The sequence below is a fragment of the Heterodontus francisci genome, chromosome 11, assembly GCF_036365525.1.
Source record: "Heterodontus francisci isolate sHetFra1 chromosome 11, sHetFra1.hap1, whole genome shotgun sequence".
NCBI lineage: Eukaryota > Metazoa > Chordata > Chondrichthyes > Heterodontiformes > Heterodontidae > Heterodontus > Heterodontus francisci.
The window spans coordinates 24,176,069-24,193,508 of record NC_090381.1 but is presented as its reverse complement, the minus strand read 5'-3'; the positions used below and the strand labels follow the sequence as shown (position 1 = coordinate 24,193,508).

Sequence of the window (17,440 nt, the reverse complement as noted above, 5' to 3'; positions counted from 1 at the left end):
TGGGGGAGATAGGTGGGGGGGGGAGATAGGTGGGGGGGGGAGATAGGTGGGGGGGGGAGATAGGTGGGGGGGGGAGATAGGTGGGGGGGGAGATAGGTGGGGGGGGAGATAGGTGGGGGGGGGAGATAGGTGGGGGGGGGAGATAGGTGGGGGGGGGAGATAGGTGGGGGGGGGGAGATAGGTGGGGGGGGGAGATAGGTGGGGGGGGGAGATAGGTGGGGGGGGGGAGATAGGTGGGGGGGGGAGATAGGTGGGGGGGGGAGATAGGTGGGGGGGGGAGATAGGTGGGGGGGGGAAGATAGGTGGGGGGGGGAGAGATAGGTGGGGGGGGAGAGTTAGGTGGGGGGGGAGAGTTAGGTGGGGGGGGAGAGTTAGGTGGGGGGGGAGAGTTAGGTGGGGGGGGAGAGTTAGGTGGGGGGGGAGAGTTAGGTGGGGGGGGAGAGTTAGGTGGGGGGGGAGAGTTAGGTGGGGGGGGAGAGTTAGGTGGGGGGGGAGAGTTAGGTGGGGGGGGAGAGTTAGGTGGGGGGGGAGAGTTAGGTGGGGGGGGAGAGTTAGGTGGGGGGGGAGAGTTAGGTGGGGGGGGAGAGTTAGGTGGGGGGGGAGAGTTAGGTGGGGGGGGAGAGTTAGGTGGGGGGGGAGAGTTAGGTGGGGGGGGAGAGTTAGGTGGGGGGGGAGAGTTAGGTGGGGGGGGAGAGTTAGGTGGGGGGGGGAGATAGGTGGGGGGGGGAGATAGGTGGGGGGGGGAGATAGGTGGGGGGGGGGGAGATAGGTGGGGGGGGGAGATAGGTGGGGGGGGGGAGATAGGTGGGGGGGGGGAGATAGGTGGGGGGGGGGGAGATAGGTGGGGGGGGGGAGATAGGTGGGGGGGGGGAGATAGGTGGGGGGGGGGGAGATAGGTGGGGGGGGGGGAGATAGGTGGGGGGGGGGGGAGATAGGTGGGGGGGGGAGATAGGTGGGGGGGGGAGATAGGTGGGGGGGGGGAGATAGGTGGGGGGGGGGAGATAGGTGGGGGGGGGGGAGATAGGTGGGGGGGGGGGGGAGATAGGTGGGGGGGGGGGAAGAGATAGGTGGGGGGGGGGGAGAGATAGGTGGGGGGGGGGGGAGAGATAGGTGGCGGGGGGGGGAGAGATAGGTGGCGGGGGGGGGAGAGATAGGTGGCGGGGGGGGGAGAGATAGGTGGCGGGGGGGGGGGAGAGAGGGGAAGAAGGGTGCCAAAAGGAGAAAGGAAGGGGAGTGTGGGTGAGAGGGAGCACCAGAGGGAGAGGAAGGGGGAGTGGCCCCAGAGGGAGGGAGGGGTAGGTGTGCCAGAAGGAGAGGGGTAGGGGAATGGGGCGCCGGAGGAGGGAGGGGCAGAGACATGAGGTGGGGGGTGGCAGGGCTGCCAGTGAGAGAGAGAGAGGGAGAGGTGGGTGCACCAGAGAGACAATCCCTTCAGAATGGAAGAAATAAGGTGTATTCACCAGAAGAAGAAGAAAAATATATCGATCATGGACAGCGAAAGATAGTTAGCAGAACATTCCAATTTAAAAATAGGAATGATGTTCCAAACTAATCAGAAACTTCTACAGGAAGGGAATGGGAAATTTCCCCCACAGATATTCATCTTGTGAAGCCAGTACCTAGCTGCAATTGAGGGACAAGATGAGTGTTAACGTTCTTGACAATGTACAAACATCAATTGTATAAAGCCTTGCTAAGACTGCACTTGGAGTATTGTGTACAGTTTTGGTCTCCTTATCTAAGGAAGGATATACTTGCCATAGAGGGAGTGCAGCGGAGGTTCACCAGACTAATCTCTGGGATGGCGGGTATATCTTATGAGGAGAGACAGAGGAAACTGGGTCTGTATTCTCTTGAGTTTCAAAGAATGAGAGGTAATCTCATTGACACTTACACAATTCTTACAGGAGTGACAGAGTGGATGTAGATAGGATGTTTCCCCTGGCTGGTGAGTCTAGAACCAGGGGACATAGTCTTAGAATAAAGGGCAGGCCATTTAAGACTGAGATGAGGAGGAATTTCTTTATTCAGAGGGTGGTGAATCTGTGGAATTCTCTACCTCAGAGGGTTGTGGAAGCTCAATCATTGAGCATGTTCAAGACAGAAATTAATAGACACTGATGACATCAAGGGATATGGAGATAGCGCAGGAAAGTGGTGTTAAGGTACATGATCAGCCATGATCTAACTGAACGGTGGAGCAGGCTGGATGGGCTGAATGGCCTACTCCTGCTCCCATGTTCCTATCGCACTGGCTATCAGCTGGTTATGCCTCAGTTCATTAGCATTTCGGCAACAGCTGTCACGGTGCTTCCAGTCTAAGATGGGTTGTGGGCAGGAAAGCTTCACAGTCCTTTCACATACATCATCCGATTAAACAGCAGCAAACAGGCACTCACTCCCAACATAAAGAGCTTTTACAATGTAATTTATTTTATACAAGACAAACACCGAGGTGACATTTGGCCAGATTCCTGCACTGTGCAAAAAGTACATAAACCTGAAGTTACAGAACGGCACAGGCATTCATCCAAGTCCAATGATATTATGGCAGTGCAATAGATTTTTTATCGTTACAAATTCCGAATGGCTTGCTGAATGCAGCTAACGTACTAAACTGTATCGGAGGGTGGGGGGTGGAAGGGGTCAGTGGTGAGGTATAGCTCCATTAGACCCAGCTGTCACAAACACATGAGGGCCAAACTGCTCTCCTGCTTCCAGTTGGAATTTGCTGTTGGGGATCTCCAGAGGATTTCTGGGCTTCTCCATTGTTAATATTTCTTATAGATAGTTCTGTGGAAAATATTCCTGGCTACCTACAAGCGACCTGAGGTAGAAACTTTTCAAAGGGAAAAATTGAGGTTGTGAAAGGTGCTATATAAATGCAAGTCTTTTACTTTCTATCACGTTTCAAGTGTCACACTTGTAAAATTGCACGTCTAATGTCCCAATCATAAAACAGCAAATCACAATTGAACAGACCGAGAAATAACAACCAATCAAAAGAAAGAGAAGGGCAAATGAAAATTACCAATCAAATCGGGGCATCAGCAAACAGCTCAAAGAGGACACAATGAAATCACAAAAGTATGTTCATCTTACAGCTTGTATTGTTTTGGGTATTTTTTTCCCACTCTAGAAGCCCGCTCAAGGTTTATTACATCCCTAACAAGAGGTTTAACGAAATGGCAGTCTCCAAAACTGTACCAATGTCAATGTGCCAATAATTCTGGTAGACAGCAACTGCCAGAATGTACCTTAAGGCTGGCAGCCATGGTGCGTGTCCTGTCATCTGATTGGAAATCAAACTTGAGGAGAGTTTTTGTTTCCCCTTCAAGCGGTCACTGATCACCTCAACACTGTCAAACAGCTGAGACCCCATTTGCTTTGAGGTCCAGTGGTTTTAATATGTCTGAATAACTTGCTGTGCACCTTTCCACAGCCTGGTACAAGAGCACACTGAGTATCATGGCTGCACTCCACTCTATCCGCGAGCAATTCCACGGGAGATTAGCTAGCGTTTAGTAAATTTGGATTTCTAAAGTTATAAAATAAGGATTTGCATAATGTCATTTCAGGATTTTTGACCTACCTCATATATAATGCACAACAAACAGTGGACGATACACACACACACTAAAGTCACACTTCACTCTCCAGTCCTTACCATTTCTGTTACACGCAGGGTTCAGTCACCTAAACAGCAGCAAACTGCAGGTACTCCCTTGGTGTACCTATGTTGTATCAGTTGCTACCGAGTGCTTGGAAACGAGTGACCAAACAACATGCCTGGACACAGCTGACAATCTTTTGTCTTAGAACAATCACACTGGATCAATATGCTGAACACTGCTGCAATATGCATTAAGGTGTAAAACTAGGACGTGTGCTCACTGAGCTAAACTTAACCTAAAAGGCTATGTGACTATTTCTCAAGAGACAATTCCACTGTTGCAGTGCCCTCTTGGTCCATAACTGACGTGGACAATGGGAAAATGTTGAAGATCATACACCACCCTTTAAACTTCAGTCTGCACTCTCAATGAAGCCACAGATTGGAAGGGCTCTGTTTAATACAAACCGCTTTGCTTCTATATACCTCTCTGCATTGAGTTACTCTTAAAATCAGAAAAGATTTTTCCACGGTCATTTAAAATGTTCCAAGTAGCACCGCCATTTTTTCAGTCCATGCATGAACAAGATCGAGGGATGATCTGACTGAGATATTTAAATTCATAGAATCTTACAACACAGAAAGAGGCCATCCAGCCCATCATATCTGTGCCAGCTCTTTGGGTGATCTACCAAATTAGTCCCACTCCCTTGCTCTCACTGTAGCCCTGCAAATTTCTCCTTTTCAGGTATATATCCAATTCCCTTTTGAACGTTACTATTGAATCCACTTTCATAGAAACATAGAAAATAGGAGCAAGAGTAAGCCATTCAGCCCTTCGAGCCTGCTCCGCCATTCATTATCATCATGGTTGATCATCCAACTCCGTAACCTGTTCCCGCTTTCCCCCCCATATCCTTTGATCCATTTAGACCCAAGAGCTATATCTAACTCCTTCTTAAAAACATACAATGTTTTGGCCTCAACTGCTTTCTGTGGTAGCAAATTCCACAGGCTCACCACTCTCTGGGTGAAGAAATTTCTCCTCATCTCAGTCATGAAAGGTTTACCCCATATCCTTAGACTATGACCCCTGGTTCTGGACTCCCCCACCATCGGAAACATCCTTCCTGCATCTACCCTGTCAAGTTCTGCTAGAATTTTTTAGGTTTGTATGAGATCCCCCCTCACTCTTCTGAACTCCAGTGAATATAATCCTAACCGACTCAATCTCTCCTCATACGTCAGTCCCGCCATCCCAGGAATCAGTCTGGTAAACCTTCGCTGCACTCCCTCTATAGGAAGAACATCCTTCCTCAGATAAGGAGACCAAAACTGCACGCAATATTCCAGGTGTGGCCTCACCAAGGCCCTGTATAATTGCAGCAAGACATCCCTGCTCCTGTACTCGAATCCTCTCGCTATGAAGGCAAACAGTGCATTCCAGATCACAGCAACTCACTTCGTAAAATTATTAACCCCTCATCTCCCTTCTGTTTCTTAAATCCCAGTCCTGTGATTACCATCCTTTCTGCCAGTGGACCACTATCAGAACCTTTCATGATTTTGAACACCTTTATTAAATCCCCCCTTAATATTTTGTGGGGGGATTAAAAAATATAAAAATATTAAACAAATCTTTTTTTAAAAAGCCATCACAATGCTATGCCAAAGTTTATGATTTAAAACAAACTTGGAACATAGTCATCCTAGACGTTTTCACACCAAAGTTATTTATATTAAGCCGCACACACAAACTGGACAATACATTTGAAAAGCTGAACGGGTGGGTTTGTTTGTGGGTAAGGTTATGACCCTCCCTGCCTCTGACACTGACACATCAACACCCGCCTTCATTTATAAATCACTGAGTCGGCCTCTGCTGGGATATTGTGTCCAGTTATGAGCCCCACACTTTAGGAAGGATGTCAAGGTCTTGGGGTGGGTGCACAGGAGATTTACTGGAATGGTGGCAGAGATGAGGGATATGGGTGGGATTGTTCTTCTCAGAGCAGAGAAGGTTAAGGGAAGAATATCCAACACACAGCATGTTCCAATATGCCGTGCAGGAGTCCATAACACAGTTTACCAGGCAAGTGGTCTCTCCGTCAAAAATGTACGTTACAGTCAGGCTCATGTGCAGCCCCACACCCCAATGGTGCGGCAAGCTTTTAAGATCCCAGCTGCTCTGGCAGCACTACAAATGGCATGGGGGCCCAACCTCTTCATGCCAACAATCCCAACCCTGGCATGTGGGATAAGATCAAAATCAGGCCAGATTGGCTGTGTTGGGTTGTGGGGGGCATGGAGGAACAGTGGAGGGAGAGGGGCATCTCAACCACTGGTCCCCTTCTGCTCTCCCTGCCCCCACTGGGCAAACACTCCCCATATAATACAAAACAAGGGACTACAAATTAATAAAAGCGCTAACTCAAAATACAAGAGGAAGGTCTTGGCTGGGAGACAGATTTATTATTCATGCTGCACTATATTGACATTGTTGGCAGCTCAGGGCCAACAGACGACAAGAGGGTTTTGGACAGAGAGGTGATTGGCTCGCTGAAAGTCATCACCCTGTTAGAAGTTGCCAAACAAACTGAGTCCTGTCAAACCAAGATTTCCAGCTGGCTGGTGTGCGGTGTACATTCTCCTCCCTTTGGGATGCAGCCCACATATCCAAGATCAGGAGAAGACCAAACTAATGAACCCAAAATTCTTGTTCACTCTCCAACTTCAGTGCCAGACTGAAACTGCACACTAGAAAATAATCCCAGAACAATCTGTTCAGACAGATCAGGACAAGGAGAGCAGAGATCAGTGCTGTTCAGGACACATGCCAGGAAGTGATCAACAGCTACACTGAGCTGGGCAGGAAAGGGGGATTGAGGCCAGGAGACTGGGTCCTGTAGCAGACGGCATTGGGCTGTGATGAGGAGACGTTCTGGGAACATGAGATCCAAGAGCCTCCCTCACCCAACCCAGTGAGGTAGCAGAAGGAATCAGTCAGTGCTCCCACCTGCTGCTCACAATCCAATGAGCCCAGCTTGACTCTGTGTGGTTAGCCTGTGGCAGTCTCCACATCCAGCAGCGTACACCTATTGCAGGACCACCCCAACTAAAGCAGTGAACTCCCAGCCCACAATGTACCGCAGTCTCACCTTCTAGGAAAGTTGGGAAAAGAAACATTCTCCCCAGAAACAAGCAGTGAATTCAGTCAGCTCTAGGGCAGTCTGATGAGGGCAGCGCAAGAACTTGCAAAGCAGCAATAATTTTGTGATTCTGCTTTCATTGGCAACAAAGAGTTACGATATAAGAAAAGCTGACCAACCCGATCAGGCTTCCCCACATATAGACAAATACGCACCACACACTTATACTCACTGAGATACAGTATCAGTTTCTGTTGCCATAGTGACAATGGTCCTGGAAACTGACACTTCAAACCTGGAGGCAGACATGATATGAAGGAAGTCGCCAGGTGGGAGGCGGAAGAGACCAGAAAATTGACACAGGGAGAGAAAACAGAAAGAGACAAAGATTCAGGAGCAGAAACACAGCAACAAACCTTTCACTAAATCGGTGACTGCAACACATGACAGGAAGAGACTCAGGGTGAGAAGCCTGTGCTGGCCACACACTGCTAACGCCAGATGCTGTTTACACCAGTCACTATAGTTACTCAGCACATCAGCAAGTCACCACCCACCTATTGCTCTACCTGCTGGCTCCAGATTATGACAAAATGGCAAATGTGAACTTGTACAGTGCAACAGCTGCTTGAAAATACTAAGAATACATCAACCAGACCCCAGACAGGATAAATGTGCTCTGGCCCACAGACCTGTTTATCTCTGACTGTAGCTACAGTGCAATGTGGCAGACTGGCTCTGCGATTTAACTCGCCAACTTCTCCATTGGCAGACTGGCTCTGCGATTTAACTCGCCAACTTCTCCACCACAGCCTGACCCTTGCACCCCCAAACCACACCCCTGCACAGGAGGCACGCAATGTGCATTGCATATTCAGTGTTGCAGGGGTACAAGCAGCTCTCTCTGGTCCTCCTATCCATTCACCACCCACTGTCTCCACACAGCCCAGGTCAGCAGTACGGAGTCGAGGGAGAAGAGAGAATGAATTAGGGGAGCAGGGAGAACAGATGAAGGGCCCAAAATAGAGGGAGTGGGCAAATCGGAGGGGAGGGAGAGAGGGGAGGGGAGGGAGGGAGAGAGGGGAGGGGAGGAGGGAGAGAGGGGAGGGGAGGAGGGAGAGAGGGGAGGGGAGGAGGGAGAGAGGGGAGGGGAGGAGGGAGAGAGGGGAGGGGAGGAGGAGAGAGGGGAGGGGAGGAGGGAGAGAGGGGAGGGGGGGAGGGAGAGAGGGGAGGGGGGGAGGGAGAGAGGGGAGGGGGGGAGGGAGAGAGGGGAGGGGGGGAGGGAGAGAGGGGAGGGGGGGAGGGAGAGAGGGGAGGGGGGGGAGAGGGGAGGGGGGGGAGAGGGGAGGGGGGGAGAGGGGAGGGGGGGGAGAGGGGAGGGGGGGGAGAGGGGAGGGGGGGAGAGGGGAGGGGGGGAGGGGGGAGAGGGGAGGGGGGGGAGGGGGGAGAGGGGAGGGGGGGGAGGGGGGAGGGGGGGGAGGGGGGAGGGGGGGGAGGGGGGAGGGGGAGAGGGGAGGGGGGGGAGGGGGGAGAGGGGAGGGGGGGGAGGGGGGAGAGGGGAGGGGGGGGAGGGGGGGGAGGGGGGAGAGGGGAGGGGGGGAGGGGGGAGAGGGGAGGGGGGGAGGGGGGAGAGGGGAGGGGGGGAGGGGGGAGAGGGGAGGGGGGGAGGGGGAGGGGGGAGGGGGGGAGAGAGGAGGGAGGGAGGGAGGGGGAGAGGGAGGGAGAGAGGGAGGGAGGGAGAGAGGGAGGGAGGGAGGGAGGGAGAGAGGGAGGGAGGGAGGGAGGGAGGGAGAGAGGGAGGGAGGGAGGGAGGGAGGGAGAGAGGGAGGGAGGGAGGGAGGGAGAGAGGGAGGGAGGGAGGGAGGGAGGGAGAGAGGGAGGGAGGGAGGGAGGGAGGGAGGGAGAGAGGGAGGGAGGGAGGGGGGGAGAGAGGGAGGGAGAGAGGAGGGAGGGAGAGGAGGGAGGGAGAGGAGGGAGGGAGAGGAGGGAGAGGAGGGAGGGAGGGAGGGGGGAGGGAGGAGGGAGGGAGAGAGGAGGGAGAGAGGAGGGAGAGAGAGGGAGAGAGGAGGGAGAGGGGGGGGAGAAGAGAGGGGGGGGAGAAGAGAGGGGGGAAAAGAGGGGGGGGAAAAGAGGGGGGGAAAAGAGGGGGGGAAAAGAGGGGGGGGAGAGAGTGGGGGGGAGAGAGTGGGGGGGGAGAGAGTGGGGGGGAGAGAGTGGGGGGGAGAGAGTGGGGGGGGGAGAGAGTGGGGGGGGGAAGAGAGGGGGGGAAGAGAGGGGGGGAAGAGAGGGGGGGGAAGAGAGGGGGGGGAAGAGAGGGGGGGGAAGAGAGGGGGGGGAAGAGAGGGGGGGGAAGAGAGGGGGGGGAAGAGAGGGGGGGGAAGAGAGGGGGGGGAAGAGAGGGGGGGAAGAGAGGGGGGGGAAGAGAGGGGGGGAAGAGAGGGGGGGGAAGAGAGGGGGGGGGAGAGAGGGGGGGGGAGAGAGGGGGGGGGAGAGGGGGGGGGGAGAGGGGGGGGGAGAGGGGGGGGGAGAGGGGGGGGGAGAGGGGGGGGGGAGAGGGGGGGGGGGAGAGAGGGGGGGGGGAGAGGGGGGGGGGAGAGAGGGGGGGGGAGAGAGGGGGGACGGGGGGGAGAGAGGGGGGGGGAGAGAGGGGGGAGAGAGGGGGGGACGGAGGGGGGGAGATGGGGGAGGGAGGGGGGAGGGGGGGAGGAGGGGGGAGGGGGGGAGGGAGGGGAGAGGGGGGAGGGAGAGAGGGAGGGAGGAGGGAGGGAGGAAGGGGATGAGACGGGGGGAGGGGATGAGACGGGGGGAGGGGATGAGACGGGGGGAGGGGAGGGGGAGACGGGGGGAGGGGAGGGGGAGACGGGGGAGGGGAGGGGGAGACGGGGGAGGGGAGGGGGAGACGGGGGAAGGGAGGGGGAGACGGGGGAGGGAGGGGGAGACGGGGGAGGGAGGGGGAGACGGGGGAGGGAGGGGGGAGGGAGGGGGGAGGGAGGGGGGAGGGAGGGGGGAGGGAGGGGGGAGGAGGGGGGAGGGGGGAGGGAGGGGGGAGGGGGGAGGGAGGGGGGAGGGGGGAGGGAGGGGGGAGGGAGGAGGGAGGGGGGAGGGAGGGGGGAGGGAGGGGGGAGGGGGGGAGGGAGGGGGGAGGGGGGGAGGGAGGGGGGAGGGGGGGAGGGAGGGGGAGGGAGGGGGGGAGGGGGGGAGGGGGGGAGGGAGGGGGGAGGGAGGGGGGGAGGGGGGGAGGGAGGGGAGAGGGGGATAGGGGAGAGGGGGATAGGGGAGAGGGGGATGGGGAGAGGGGGATGGGGAGAGGGGGATGGGGAGAGGGGATGTGGGGGATGGGGAGAGGGGGATGTGGGGGATGGGGAGAGGGGGATGGGGAGAGGGGGATGTGGGGGATGGGAGAGGGGGATGTGGGGGATGGGGAGAGGGGGATGTGGGGGATGGGGAGAGGGGGATGTGGGGGATGGGGAGAGGGGGATGTGGGGGATGGGGAGAGGGGGATGTGGGGGATGGGGAGAGGGGGATGTGGGGGATGGGGAGAGGGGGATGTGGGGATGGGGAGAGGGGGATGTGGGGGATGGGGAGAGGGGGATGTGGGGGATGGGGAGAGGGGGATGTGGGGGATGGGGAGAGGGGGATGTGGGGGATGGGGAGAGGGGGATGTGGGGGATGGGGAGAGGGGGATGTGGGGGATGGGGAGAGGGGGATGTGGGGGGGGATGGGGGGGAGAGGGGGGATGGGGGGGGAGAGGGGGGATGGGGGGGAGAGGGGGGATGGGGGGATGTGGGGGGGAGAGGGGGGATGGAGGGATGTGGGGGGGAGAGGGGGGATGGAGGGATGTGGGGGGGAGAGGGTGGAGGGTGGAGAGAGGAGGAAGAAGGGGGAGGGGGCGAGGGTGAGAGAGGGGGGAAGAGAGATGGGGAGGGAGGGAGGAGGGAGATGGGGAGGGAGGGAGGAGGGAGATGGGGAGGGAGGGAGGAGGGAGATGGGGAGGGAGGGAGGAGGGAGATGGGGAGGGAGGGAGGGAGATGGGGAGGGAGGGAGGAGATGGGGAGGGAGGGGGGAGAGGGAGAGGAGGGGGAGGGAGGGGAGGGACGGGAGGGGGAGGCGGGGAGGGACGGGAGGGGGAGGCGGGGGAGGCGGGGGAGGCGTGGGAGGGGGAGGCGGGGGAGGGACAGGATGAGGACGGGAGGGGGAGGCGGGGGAGGGACGGTCGGGGGATGGGGGAGGGGGATGGGGAGAGGGGGATGGGGGGGGATGGGGAGAGGGGGATGGGGGGGGATGGGGGGGCGGGAGAGGGAGGATAGGGGGGGATGGGGGGGCGGGAGAGGGAGGATAGGGGGATGTGGGGGGGAGAGGGGGGATGGGGGGATGGGGGGATGTGGGGGGGGAGAGGGGGAGGGTGGAGGGTGGAGAGAGGAGGAAGAAGGGGGAGGGGGCGAGGGGGGGAGAGGGAGGAGAGAGATGGGGAGGGAGGAGGGAGATGGGGAGGGAGGGGGGGAGAGGGGGAGGGAGGGGGTGGTGGATGGGGCGGGGGAGAGGGAGGGAGGGGGGGAGAGGGGAGGAGTGAGGGGGGGAGAGGGGAGGAGAGGGGGGGAGGGGGAGACGGGGGAGGAGAAGAGGAGGGGAGGGGGAGACGGGGGGAGGGGGAGACGGGGGGAGGGGAGACGGGGGGGAGACGGGGAGACGGGGGGGAGACGGGGAGACGGGGGGGAGACGGGGAGACGGGGGGGAGACGGGGAGACGGGGGGGAGACGGGGAGACGGGGGGGAGACGGGGAAACAGGGGGGCGAGACGGGGAGACGGAGGGGCGAGACGGGTAGACGGAGGGGCGAGACGGGGGAGGGGGAGGGGGAGACGGGGGAGGGGGAGGGGGGAGACGGGGGAAGGGGGGAGACGGGGGAAGGGGGAAGGGGGAGACGGGAGACGGGGGAAGGGGGAGACGGGAGACGGGGGAAGGGGGAGACGGGAGACGGGGGAAGGGGGAGACGGGAGACGGGGGAAGGGGGAGACGGGAGACGGGGGAAGGGGGAGACGGGAGACGGGAGACGGGGGAAGGGGGAAGGGGGAGGGTGGAGACGGGGGAAGGGGGAGGGTGGAGACGGGGGAAGGGGGAGGGTGGAGACGGGGGGAGGGGGAGGGTGGAGACGGGGGGAGGGGGAGGGTGGAGACGGGGGGAGGGGGAGGGTGGAGACGGGGGGAGGGGGAGACAGGGGGAGGGGGAGGGGGGAGACAGGGGGAGGGGGAGGGGGGAGACAGGGGGAGGGGGAGGGGGGAGACAGGGGGAGGGGGAGGGGGAGACAGGGGGAGGGGGAGGGGGAGGGGGGAGATAGGGGGAGGGGGAGGGGGGAGACAGGGGGAGGGGGAGGGGGGAGACAGGGGGAGGGGGAGGGGGGAGACGGGGGGAGGGGGAGGGGGGAGGGGGGAGACGGGGGGAGGGGGAGGGGGGAGACGGGGGAGGGGGAGGGTGGAGACGGGGGGAGGGGTGGGTGGAGACGGGGGGAGGGGAGGGTGGAGACGGGGGAGGGGAGGGTGGAGACGGGGGGAGGGGAGGGTGGAGACGGGGGGAGGGGGAGGGTGGAGACGGGGGGAGGGGGAGGGTGGAGACGGGGGGAGGGGGAGGGTGGAGACGGGGGAGGGGGAGGGTGGAGACGGGGAGGGGGAGGGGGAGACGGGGGGAGGGGGAGACGGGGGGAGGGGGAGACGGGGGAGGGGGAGACGGGGGGAGGGGGAGACGGGAGGGGGCGAAGACAGGGGAGGGGTCGACGGGGGAGGGGTCGACGGGGGAGGGGTAGACGGGGGAGACGGGAGGGGTAGACGGGGAAGACGGGTGGGGGAGGGGGAGACGGGTGGGGGAGGGGGAGACCGGGGGGAGGGGGAGACGCGGGGGGAGGGGGAGACGCGGGGGGAGGGGGAGACGCGTGGTAGGGGGAGACGCGTGGTAGGGGGAGGCGGGGTAGGGGAGGGGGAGACAGGGTGGGGAGGGGAGACAGGGTGGGGAGGGGGAGACAGGGGAGGGGGGAGGGGGAGACGGGGAGTGGACGCAGAGACGGGGAGGGGGAGGGGGAGGGGGGGAGATTGGGGAGCGAGGGGGAGTGGGAGGTGGAGGGAGAGGGAGGGGGTGGAGGTGAGGGGAGTGAGGGAGGGGGTGGAGGTGAGGGGAGTGAGGGAGGGGGTGGAGGTGAGGGGAGTGAGGGAGGGGGTGGAGGTGAGGGGAGTGAGGGAGGTGAGGGGAGTGAGGGAGGGGTGGTGCTGAGGGGAGTGAGGGAGGGGGTGGAGGTTAAGGGAGTGAGGGAGTGAGGGAGGGGGTGGTGAGGGGAGTGAGGGAGGTTAGGGGAGCGAGGGAGGGGGTGGTGGTGAGGGGAGTGAGGGAGTGAGGGAGGGGGTGGTGAGGGGATTGAGGGAGGTTAGGGGAGTGAGGGAGGGGGTGGAGGTGAGGAAACCTCTAGCGAAGTTGCACAAACTGCATTGGGATCCGCAGTGAAGGCGGACCGGGACTGTCGATGCCGCTCTCGGGTATCGGCAACGCGCCGGCTCCACCGGGACTGGGACACAGTGACCGTGGGTGGCACCGGTGTCTCTACCCCGGGCGGTGGCAGCCGATGCGTCCGGCCACTGCCTCCCGCAGCAACCACTTCCCTCCCTGCCGCCCCACTCACTCACTCAATGACTGAGTCAGTCCGTCTTCACTCTGCTCAGGCCAGCAGCACCGACAGGAAATGAGCTCAGGCACAGCAAAGAGAGCTGAGACTTCCAGTGTCTGGGAGAGAGAAGGAGATGGAAAGAGCGATGGAGAGGTGTGCGAGGGGGAGAAAGATCGAGAGCAGAGGGAGAGAAGAAATAAAGGGAGAGAGCGATCGAGGGGAGAGAGCGATCGAGAGGAGAGTAAGAGGAGAGGAGAAATAGCAGGTTCGAGAGAGGGGGAGAAGAGGGATTGAGAGAGTGAGGGACAGGAAGCGAGTAGATGGAGGGAGAGGTGGTGAAAGTGGGAGGGGATGGGATAAAGAGATCGGGGAATAGAGGGAGAGGAGATGGAGAGCGTGGGATAGATGGGAGGGGGTTAGAGGGAGAGGGGAGATGGAGGGGAAGAGATAGAGGGAGTGGGATAAAGGGAGAAGCATAGAGAAGAAAGTGGTAGAGACAGAGAAGTTAAAGAGGGATGGAATTTGAAATAGGGAGCTTGATTAAGGGAAAAGAAGGTATAGATGATGTGAGAGAGGATAACAGAAGAGTGGGAAAGGGAGGTAGGGAGATGGGGAAACAAGAAGAGGCAAATAGATGGAGTGGGAAAGAAGAGGGATATGGAGAGGGGGAAAGAGGGTCAGGGGATATAGAGGGGGAGAGGAATAGAGAAAGGGAGCAAGGGGTAGAGGGAGGTGGGTAGAGGGAATGGGAGATAGAGGGAGTGGAAGATAGACGGAGAGGTGGTAGAGGGAGAGAGGAAAGGGTCGAGGCAGGGGGATTGAGTGACAGCATTAGAGGGATAAGGATTTGAGGGACTGGGATAAAGGGAGGGTGGATAGGGGGAATTGAAGAGGGATGGAGGAGAGGGTGGATCTGGAGATAGATGGAATGAGAGAGGGAGATAGAGCGTGAGTAGGATTGAGCGACAGTAGGAGAGTATTAGAGGTCAGGACGTTTGGTATAGAAGGAAGATAGAGGGAATAGATATATCCTGAAGGGGATTGTGAAGAAGTGGGATGAACGGAGAGAGGAAGGGGATAGAGAGAGGGAGATGGAGATATGCGAGGGTGATTTGGGTGGGGATAGAAATAGAGGGAAGAAGGGGAGATGCAGGGAGAGGGAGAATGGATTGAGGACCTGATCACCTCAAGAAGAAATGAGGCAGCAAGAACGATGAATTCTATTTGAGGTTCCTCCACCACCTCCTCCAATACAGGGACCGAGTCATAATATAGCTACAATACTGCAATATGGCAATAATTTGAGCTCCGGTGTAGGGGTACATATGTTACAGTTTAGCCTTTCCTCAACTGTTTTTTTTCACATCTAGATTGAATTGTAGCCCTGATAAGACTACCTACACCCTTAGGTAAGTTGTGAATGGGACCAGTGTTCCAGAGGATTAGCAATAACCCTCTTACTGGCATAACCTGCCCCAGCATTTGCATGACTTCCTCCCCACACCCTCCACATATATTCCTTTTCTTTTAATTGGCAGAAAAAACTCATGCTGTCAAACCATATCTAAAGTAAAATTTAATGTGAGAATTTGGATTACACAGAATTAAAAGAAAACAGTAACAAAACTAGCAGCGCTAATAATGATCACAATAAAGATTTGACTCAATTCTTAACAAATTAAAAATATTAGTCCCAAATTTCCATAGCCCTTCTGATGCAATCCTGCTGTAGTTCAGGGGTGTGTGTGTCGAGACACCTTGGAAATAGGCTGGGACCTAAATACATACAATTCCAGTTCACATAGGACTTGTTTGGGGTGGAATGTTTACTGATCCAAAATAAGGTTCCCTGCATCAGAGGAAGTGTGGCCATGGAAGGGGATTCTCTCGTCAGGGCTTCCCCGTGAGAGCCTGAAAATGATATGGAGAAGTATAATTACCTTTTCAATCTGGGAAGGCAGTCAAAAAACATGAGTTAATGCACCAGAGAATTTGAACTCCATGTCACCAAGTGAACACCTGGGAGAAGAAGTGGACGGTCGACAAACTTCATTCATTGGTGGTCTTTTCCACCTATCCACTAATCATTTACGTCATTATCAGTTCTTTAAGTTTTAGAAGAGAGTTCATTCAGCCATGTACTCACTTGGCTTTTCCCCTTCCACACTTACTTATGTCCTTTTTGTATCATTGAGGTTAGTATATTACAGATTAAATTGTGTATTTCTCTCCGTTCAATTTTCTCATCTCCTCTCCGAACAGTGCTGGTTCATATTGGTGAGCAGTTGTGGACGGGGTGCCAGTCAAGCAGACTGCTTTGTTCTGGTGTTGAGCTTCTTGTGTTTCTTGGAGCTGCACTCATCCAAGCAAGTGGAGAGTATTCCAGTGCACTCCTGACTTGTGCCTTTTAGATGGCTTTAAGGAGTCAGTAGTGAGTTACTTGATGCAGACTACCCAGCCTACTGATCTGCTCTCATAGCTACAGTATTTATGTGGTTAGTCCAGTTAAGTCAATGATGACCCCCAGGATGCTGATGGTAATACCATTGAATGTGCGGGGGATGTGGTTAGACTCTGTCTTGGAGATGGTCATTGCCTAGCACTTATGTGGCATCACTATTGCTTGGCACTTATCAGCCAAGCCCGAATGTTGTTCAGGTCTTGCTACATGCAGGCACAGACTGCTTCATTATCAGAAGATTAAAGCAAAATACTGCAGATGCTGGAAGTCTGAAACAAAACAAAAAGTGCTGGAAATACTCAGCAGGCCTGGCAGCACATGTGGCAAATCTGCTTTTCTCTCCACAGATGCTGCCAGACGTACTGAGTATTTCCAGCACTTTTTGTTTTGTTTCATTATCAGAGGAATTGCGAATAGAACTGAAGACACTGCAATCATCAGTGAACATCCCCACTTCTGGCCATATGTTGGAGGGAAGGGCATTGATGAAACAGCTGAAGATGGTTGGGCCTAGAATACTTCACTGTGGAACTCCTGCAGCACTGTCCTGGCCTGAGATGATTGGCCTCCAACAACCACAACCATCTTCCTTTGGGCTTGGTATGATTCCAGCCAGTGGAGAATTTTACCCCTTATTCCCATTGACTTCAATTTTAATCAGGCCCCTTGATGCCACACCCGGTCAAATACTGCCTTGATGTCAAGGGCAGTCACTCTCACCTCACCTCTGGAATTCAGCTCTTTTCTCCACGTTTAGACCAAGGCTGTAATGAGGTTTGCAGCCAAATGGCCCTGGCGGAACCCAAGCTGGGCATCTGTGAGCAGGGTGTTGCCAAGTAAATGCAGCTTGATAGCACTGTTGATGACACCTTCATCACTTTGCTGATAATTGAGAGTAGACTGATTGGGCAATAACTGATTGGATTGGATTTGGCCTGCATTTTGTGGGCAGGAGTTACCCGGGCAATGTTTCACATTATCGGGTAAATGCCAGTGTTGTAGCTGTGCTGGCTAGGGGCATGGCTAATTCTGGAGCATAAATCTTCAGCCTGATAGCGAGGATGATTTTGGGGCCCATAGCCTTTACTTTATCCAGTGCACTTAGCCAATTCTTGATATCATGTGGAATGAATCAAATTAGCTGGAGACTGGAAGCTGTGATGGTGGGAATCTCAGGAGGAGGTCAAGCTGGAAAATCTACTCAGTACTTTGGGCTGAAGATAGTTGCAAATACTTCTGCCTTGTCTTTTGCACTGACGTTCTGGATCCAGCCATCATTGAGGATGAGGATGTTTTTGGACCCTCCTCCTCCTGTTAGTTGATTAATTGTCCACTACCATTCTTGATGGGATGTGGCAGGGCTGCAATGCTTTGATCTGATCCCTTGGTTGTGCAATCATTTAGATCCATCTATACGAAACTGCTTCCAGTAAAGGCTTGGACAGGGGCAACAATATGAAACTTGACTAGTTCTGCTCCCCACTTAGCTCAGGAGATCTTTGGCCAATTACAGCGTTCAGACTTCGATACTATCCAAAGTCTACTTCACTGAGTGCAGCATGTGTAACAAACT

The 17,440-nt window shown here is 56.8% G+C and overlaps 1 protein-coding gene across 1 annotated transcript in view; it reads right to left on the bottom strand.

Annotated features, from left to right (window-relative positions):
• The window catches only part of dzip1l (DAZ interacting zinc finger protein 1-like), a 178,082-nt gene extending 164,377 nt beyond the window's left edge, over nt 1–13,705 (bottom strand). The window contains exons 1-2 of the mRNA XM_068041833.1: nt 13,426–13,705; nt 6,995–7,057 (exon numbers count right to left, since the gene is read on the bottom strand). The gene's annotated coding sequence lies outside the window, so the exon portion shown is untranslated. The remainder of the gene's footprint in view (nt 1–6,994; nt 7,058–13,425) is intronic.
• Nucleotides 13,706–17,440: the final 3,735 nt, after the last annotated feature.